Here is a 9,049-nt window from a genome sequence, read left to right on the forward strand (position 1 = left end):
AGCCAATTGTGCTACCACTTCGGATTGACTATTAAATACCATCTATATACATGAATTCATAAATTAAACATGGATCTCCAGGAACTTTTTCACACAAGAATCTAGAAGTTGATATGGGAACTTTTCACCCAAGAATCTAGAAGTTGATTATCAAACAAAGAGCTTGCAAGTGTTTAATAAATACAACCAATAATATAACATAAGCTCCCAAAAAGATTTAACTTTGAGATCTTACTTTACCATTTCATCTACACCAATATGTGCATCTTATTATGTATCTAACCCCTATGGAGTTGGGTACTCTAATCCCTGCATATTTATCTAATATACAATACAAAAAGCATTCAAAACCAGGCATATATAGTCAGGACAAGTAATGGAGATGCCATGTCAATAGAAGTCTCCGCCAAGTATACCAAAGACTTAACTGAAAGAGAATAAATATTTGCGAAGATGGATATTGAAAAACTAAATTTGATAGGTAAACAAAAATAGAATATTTTAATTTTTTTTTTATTGATAAGCTACACACACTTTATGAGTCTTGAACCCACAACTTTACCCGCCATCCCATTATTAAGAATGGAGTAAGTGTCATTTGAGCTAGAGCTAATTTGTGGTATATTTCAAAACTTTCAAGTGTTTCATCCAAAGTATAATTTTTGAGGTCACACTTTTGATGGAAACAATCAAAAGGTTTAGGCATACTACATATTTGTTGTCACAAACTCAAGGAACAATTTCCATCAAACAATCTCACTCAAATAAGAACTAGAAAAAGAGTATTGTCACTTACAACCTAAAGAGGGTCTATTATGAATATAAAAACATTTGTAACATACCTTCAAAAATTAGTTTCTAAATACCAGTTTATATACCTCACTCAACTATAAGTAAACACATTGTTGAGTGCCTTAGGAACATAGTTTCTGAAAGCTCGAATATGTGTGAAAACACAAGAGCTGTTTAGACCCCCCAAATTAAAAATTTACGATTCAATTGATTTTACTCTAACTTAAACTAAGTACGGAATAGAGTAAATGCAAGAAAACAAACAATAAAACTACTCTAAGCCATATTTACCAAATATCAACAATAAAATGAAAGCTAAAAGAGTAGGGAAGAAAGATTCAAACACAAGATAATACTGCGATGTGTTATCGAAGAGGAAACTGAAGAACTCAGCGAAAAACCTCTATGTCGCCCTTCAAACGGTAAATCGATCCACTAAAAAATAAGTTGAAGTACACGAATAACAAAAAACCCTCCAAGCCTAGTCTACCCCATGTACTTGAGCCCTCCAAGCTCCAGCTACCAACTGACTTGACGAAGCCTTGTCTTTTCTATCTCTCTAGATCACGCAATTCAGCCCGATTGCATCCACCAAGCAAATGGTTTCTTCCAATGCTTCCCAACAGCACCAAAACCTTACATTCCACTCAGAATGGGTGTGGTAAGTGTTTGGGTTATTAACCTTTCAAGGATTTAGATATGAAGAGGTAGGAATTGAGGAAAACTATAATGGATTGTGTAGAGGATTGTAGGTATGACAATCTCTAACTCTCAAGGGTTATAGCTAGGGTTTTCTCTCTGAAAAGCACTCCTCACAATATGTGAGTAATGATGGTATATATAGTGTAGGTGAAGACATAGTGGAGCAAATAAGCCAAAATAGCAAAACAGAATATTTCGCAGATATTTCACGGGAAGGCTTTACCCGTGAGATACTTGTGAAAACCAGCTGTCACCATCTGTCATGACTCTTCGCACTTCAGTCATGTGCTCTACATGTGGCTCACTTCGCGAGAAGTCTTCTCACGAGCTACTCACGAAAACTCCTTTGATCTTCAATGTTGTCTTAAATCTTTACACTCTCTCACACACACAACCCATACAAAGAAATCCCACATTAAATACAGGGTATATAAGATTGAACAGAATTACAATCAAATTTGGCATGGAATTAAAACCAACACAAAATAGTTGTAAATAACAACTTTATAGTTTCTCCAGAATTCTTTCCTCTGACCATGCATTAGAAACTTTGATTGTCATTGTCTTCAAGACTCTTTTCTCCTTTAGAATTTATTTCACAAATTCCACTTCATGTTCCAATCCTTCAAAGTCATCAAAATAAAAAGCTGAAAGGTGCGATCTAGTGGCTCCATCCGGCATAACCTATCTCCTTGGACATAATACTGATTACAACATACACAGTACAGTAAATCATACTAATTGTTTAGTTCAGGGAAGATTAATTAACAATATGTTCTCATTAACTTTACTAATCTTATTAATAACAAGATCTTCTAAATTAGGAGACACTAGTCAAGGAGCAAGGCCTGTAGCACGTGCCAAATAGATTTAGTAATTTCAATCTTCAATCAGAACAAATTATAAACAACAATAATATCAAAATGCTTGCACAAGGAATTTTTATCAACGCCAACTCCAACCTCTTTATTACCAGGAAATAATTCAAGAAATAAGCTACAACCTTATTTAATATCTTTTTATTAGAGGTGAATTTTGACAAATCCACCATTAAATTATATCTTCTCCTTATATCCTCCATGCTTGCAAAATTTCTAAAAAATTAAAGATCAATAGCTATGTCATTAATAAATTATTTAAATTGAAGTTTTTGCAGTTTAAAATTATGCATAAAATATAAAGTTATAGATCATATAGTAAATAATATCCAATTGACACAAAATTTGATATGTGTATTAAAAGCGTAAAGAACATACTATTTAACTATTAAATTTTCAAAATATGTAGAAATGTTTATTTTATTGAGTACGATTGTAGTTTTAGGCTACAACAAATTTTGTAACTAAATTTTATCCTTATTTAGTGCTCCAATAAGAAGCTTGAATACTCTTATCTTATCTCCATAATATATCTCATAATCACGAATCCTATCCTCAATCTTATCACCACGTACAACTGCAAAAATTTCTATACGTGCTTCAATTAAGTTGGCTTGTTTTTCAAGGAAAACCAGGTTTCGCAAATCATGTGAGGTTGAAATTTTGGAGCAACGGTGCTATCTATGGGTAGAGCCAATACTTTGTACGTAATATATCTGAAGCTTATGGGTTTACTTGGATGGCCGACGAGTACTAGGCTAGGCCATGTCCATAATAACCAGACACTGAACTGAACTGATTATTCACCCTTTCCATTAGTTTCTTTAAGCCCAAGAGTTTGAAGGCAGCCCACACCCAACAAATCCTAGGCCCACTACATTTAATTAAAGTCCATAACCGAAAATCTCACAGAAAGCCCAATTGACAAAACCTGTCTAAAAGAAAATACCAGTGCTCTAAGCCCAATAGCCCACCAAAATAAAATGCTCACCAACATTTTTAATAAAATTTGGACAAAGTTATTGACTAAAATGAACAACTTCGAATTTAATGAACTAAAATATTTTTGGGCAAAGTTCTCTCTATGCATATGTGCGTGTATGAGAGAGGGAGACCTCGTCTTTATGTATGATCATTTCTTGGAAGCGATTGAACCAGAGTTCTCTTATTATTATTTTTAAAAAAAAATTTTACTAGTTGAATTAATTAGAACCTACACAAAATAATATTTTTAAAAATGTATTATATAATGTATATATTTATAACTAAACCTATAATAGCAATAACAATTTTCACAACAACAGTTTCTTAGATAATTTGATCCATAAATTATTGATAATTGAGTTTTATTTTAGTGTGTACCCTTTAAATTAATTTGACATTATAAATTGGATAAACTCATTAAGGATACGAATATTCCTCGGCCACTACTATTATTGCTTGCTATGAAAACTCGTCCTCAGGAAATTCCACAAGAACTTTCACAAATTGACCGAACTTTGCTTTTGGATTATTAGCAACCATCCCATAAAACAACAAACAATCAAACGGCTCAAATAGTGCCAAGTATGCAATCTAAGGCAAATGTTACTGGACCACAAGCTTGCAATTTGCATTGGCAAAAGGATCCAACCAAGCTTTTGGGTGCCTTACTGTTGTTTTCAAAGATGTCCAAGAAAACCTTCAACAATTGTGTGACTCTGACACAGAGTGACCAGCAGCCACTAGAGACTTGCATAACACCACGAATCCTCTATACCCACACATCATTAGTTCTCTGCCTCTCTTCTCCACAAGACCACCAACACTGTCCACAGCCTCTGTTTTATGTTTGTGTCACATATATTGTCCCTCCTCCGACCTAAGAATTGGTTCTATTGAACACTTTCCAATGTCAATTTTAGCTCAACATAAATACCCTCTTGAGTTCCAAACATTATGTCAACACGTGCCTCTCTCCGTGCCTCCACACACGTGTGCATTGCTTGGCCACTACTACTACCACTACCACCACCACCACCACCAAGCCTAGGCTGAACCTTGACCAATTAGTCATTGAACCACAGCTGAACCCCTCACAAACCTTGGTCACATCACCTCCTAGCCACCCCATTCTTAATGACCCAAGTTTGAGATCAACATGGGCTCATCGTGCATGGGTAGCAAGTGGGTGCACCACAGTCATGATCTCTCTAGCAAAGTCAATAATGGGTGCAACAGATCGCACATGTGGCTTGAGCCCATTTTAGCAAGCTTGGTTGGCTACATTTTAGCTGACCTTGGGTCTGGAGTGTACCATTGGGGTATTGACAATTATGGAAGTGCCTCAACTCCAATTTTTGGTGCCCAAATAGATGCATTTCAAGGTCACCATAAGTGGCCATGGACAATCACTCGAAGACAGTTTGCAAACAATCTACACGCCCTTGCTCGTGCCATGACATTCACAGTGCTACCAATGGACCTTGCTAGTAATGATCCAATATTTCTTGCTTTCGTTGGTGTGTGCTCGGGTTGCATTATGTTTAGCCAGCAATTTCATGCTTGGGCTCACACAACTAAGAGTCGGCTTCCAGCACTGGTGATTGCATTGCAAGATATGAGATTGCTTTTGTCACCTTCAAAACATGCTGATCGTCACAAGTCACCTTATAATAATAATTATTGCATAGTGAGTGGTTTGGAATGACTTTTGGATAAGCAACAAGCTTTGAGGCATTGGAGATGATATTGTTCTTTAAGCTAGGGGTGAGACCGAGATTGAGACCTCTTCTCAAATTACAGCCCACTGATTTTTCATCATTTTACATGTTTTTTCTTACTAGAATGCAACGACTCATGCCCTGTCAATGGATGCTCATGTTCTTCCAAATTTGCAGTGGAAGACAGGTGGTTTGTGGATAGATTTATTTGCAAACTTTACAAGGTATATATAATTTAGTCTATAATTTATTATTGAAATTTCTATGATTAGTTGGTAGTTGAATACACATATAATCTTGGACTTCCAGCAATTTTTTCCGCATGCTTTACTCTTATGCTATCGGTTGTTCCTTGACGGCTCAGAGGAAACTTTATTATCCATTAAAAAAAAACAAAGAAAAAAAAGGATACTTTATTATAAGTCTATTTAGAATAATCATAGCAATTCATTAAGAAAATAACTATAACCAATTAACTTTTTTTTTTTATAAAAGGGATAAATTGTAGTTTTCGTCCTCAAAATAGATTGTGTTCAATTTTAGAAGCTTAATTTTAAATTTTTTAAATTTTACCCTTTAATTTTAAATTTTTTAAAGGAACAGTTTAGTCCCTTAATCCCATTGTCTATTTTTTTTTCCCCAATTTGTTGCTAATTGGCTAATAGTCTTTTAACTTTTAAGTGGACTGCTAAAATAGAACCTTGGTTTCCTATTCCTCCGATCATTTCGAGTTTGAGAGCACATATTCTGTGATTTCAAACGCACAAAGCTTGTACGTATCAACGGAATCCAAACACAAAAATGAGATCTGATATAGAGAACAATTTGATTTTGAATTCGTGATTCTAGGGATTTTGAAATACCAGTTGAGGTTTACATGACACCGACTTTTAAATTTTTTTATTTTTTATTAATATTAAGTTTAGGCCATTTGGCAGTCCATGTGGCATTCTAGGTGGCAAAATAACGATTTTTTATTTTAGCTGTTGGTCATGTCAGTATTTTTTATCCATTATTTAGTGGCAAAGACTACTTTTGCTCAATATCAAAAAGTTAAGAACTAAATTGACACATTTGAAATGTTACGGATTAAATTGATATATAGTATAAAGGTTAGGAACCAAATTAGTAATTTACCCAAAATAAACATTCAGACTAATGTACATGTTTGCTTGTTAAAATAACAAAAGTTTTTTTTTTTTTTTTGGTAAGAGCATTAGCATTGGTGGGAGCAAATTGCTAAGATACTAAATTTATCAACCAAATAGAACAAAAGTGGGTTGCATCAGTGGAGGAAAAGACAAATTTTTTTGCTGTTGAGCTATAGTGCATAGCCATCTTTGCATGTACACTGTAGCTCAGATGTTAAACAAAAAAACAATATTTTTTAGGTTGTTTATATTATTTTATCGTGTTTAATACCAAAATAAAACAACTGATGTTGGGTGTTTTATAAAATAAGATGGTAAAATAAATAAGGTAGCTTTTTGAAATATCAAATTGCTAAATTTTTACCACCACCAATGCTAATACTCTTTGTAGCCAAAATTGTGTAGAGGGTGATATGAATGTTTTAATGCAACGTTTTTTAGCTAACAATGGCGATGGTAAATTGCTTTTTGTAATCCCTTTAAACATTGGGTTGGTCTAATATTTGTCCCCTAAATATTATATCAATTTGATTGTAGTCCCTTAAATTTTGAGTCGATTCAATTTTGGTCCCTTAAACATGGGATGCGTCAACTTTTTTCATAAGTGAAATCATTTGGAAAAACAGACTAAATAACTAAATTTTGAGATAACAAATTAAACTTTATTAAAATTAAGGGACTACAATTGAATTTACTTATTACTTAAGGGGCAAATAATTAATTTAATCATGGAGCTTATTTTGATTTAGAATTTTTTAAGTGGTATATCTCAATTAACTTAGGGATAACACTTTACCTACCTATGGTTTGCCTCTAATTTGACTTACCTACCCGTGGTTTCATTTTTGACACTTTACCCACCTATGATTCCCTCCGTTACTTCTCTGTTACCCACCTCTAGTGTAGACTTTACTCTAACACATAAACTCATCAAAAACATAACTTAAAACAAATCAAACACTCCTCACTCCCAAAACACACTCTCATCCAATGTACTCACCAAACTAAGATCACAATGCAATGTTTTTGAGATAATGGATTGAGAACCACTTGGGTTTTGATTGTGCAAGCAACCTGAGGAAGAAAGAGACACAATGTTCATCTATTCAACTGTTGCAAGTAGATCCTTTTAATTTTTGAAACCTAGGGTTTAAAATTCTTTTTTCGAAATTGGGTTTTTGCTTGTTTTCTTCAATGTGGAACTGCTGGACCATAGGATTAGGCTTCCTTCATCAATGTAGGGTCAATTGAGTATTGATTTTCATGATTTTGCAATAGTGTTATCAATTGCTTTTCTCCTTTCCCTTTCTATGGGTTTGTCTCCCAAAAACAGAACAAAAACTTGTAATAATATTGTCTGTTTCTGTGTTGTGCTTTGTGTGGACCACAGGACCACATGATATTGGGTTTTTGCTTGCTATGTCTTCATCAATTGGCAACGGGTCTACAACAAGTGGTTTCTACCATGCCTTAGATGGCCATTTATGTACCCATGAGAATTGTGCCCTACGAACATGTACCTATGAGAATTGTACCCTACGAACATGTCGAAAAGTTGGTAACTATGGAAGAAGATTCCTCAGTTGTAGTCAATTTAATGTAAGAAACAATTCCATTGGTGTATTTCATTTGAAATGAATTGAATTATTAGTTGTAATTAATTGTGAACTGTGAAATTAACTGTTGTAATTGTAATGATCAGGTTGGTCCCAAATGTGGCTTCTTTCAGTGGGTGGATAACGAAACTTGTAGGAGTGAAACTGTTCCACTTGTCCATGAAATGATAAGTATGCTTGAGAATGAACTGCAATTTGCAAATCAGAGAGAAATGAGAAGTAAGGAAATGGAAGAAAGATCTAACCAGAGGGAAATAGAAGCTCATGAGCTTTATGAAGAAGCTAGGGAGGAACTTAAGAGGATTAGAGAGAGTGAGAGATTGTACAAGCTGGCACTAATTTTGTCATGGTTATTTTTTCATTTTTGTGATGATGTTGTTGTGTTTTGCCTCAATTAACAACAATGTAAATGTGAGGACCCTTAATTTGCCATGATGCTTGGGGGGTTGTTGAAATGTGGTTGGGTAATTGAATTAAGTCCCTGATTATTGTATCCATCTTTTGAAATACAAAGTGTTGTTTTTGTGCAAATGTTCTGTAGTTTATTTATTTATTGTTTTTACTTTCTGCCTATAAATGGATCCATATATATTGATTTTGGTTCTATGCTACACTTGCCCATAAATAGACCTATGGTCATGACATACACATGATTTGTTGTGTCAATACATACACCTGTGTAAATCCACCAAAAGCACAAAACAAGCAAAACACATACCCATGTGTAAATCCACCAAAAGTAAAGACAAGCACAAGACATTAAAATATTTTATCCTGTGTCTTTTCTAATTATAATGCAAAGATTCATGCCTTGTCCAATGGATATTCATGGTCTTCCAAATTTGCAATGGAAGATAGGTTTGTTTGTAAATATATCTATTGCAAATTTTACAAGCTATATATAATTTAGTCTATAATATTTTATTGAAACTTTTGTTCATTGATTGGTTGGTAGTTGAATATACATATGACCTTAGGCTTTGCAATTTCTCCCACATGCTTTATCCTCATGCTATTGCTTGATCCTTGATGGGCTCAGTGGATACTTTATTGTAAGCCCATTGAAAATTATCAGTCTTTTTTTTTTTTTTTTTTTTTTTTTTTTTTTTTTTTTGGTGCTGGGAATTATCATAGTCATTTCATCCTCAAAAATGGATTGCATTTAGTTTTAGTGGCTCAATTTTATAAAGTTCTAATTTTATCCTTTA

The 9,049-nt window shown here is 34.0% G+C and overlaps 1 pseudogene; it reads left to right on the forward strand.

Moving 5' to 3' along the window:
• Nucleotides 1–4,077: 4,077 nt before the first annotated feature.
• Nucleotides 4,078–7,699, forward strand: LOC115962090 (annotated as a pseudogene).
• Nucleotides 7,700–9,049: the final 1,350 nt, after the last annotated feature.

This window comes from Quercus lobata, chromosome 9, assembly GCF_001633185.2.
Source record: "Quercus lobata isolate SW786 chromosome 9, ValleyOak3.0 Primary Assembly, whole genome shotgun sequence".
In the NCBI taxonomy this organism is placed as follows: domain Eukaryota; kingdom Viridiplantae; phylum Streptophyta; class Magnoliopsida; order Fagales; family Fagaceae; genus Quercus; species Quercus lobata.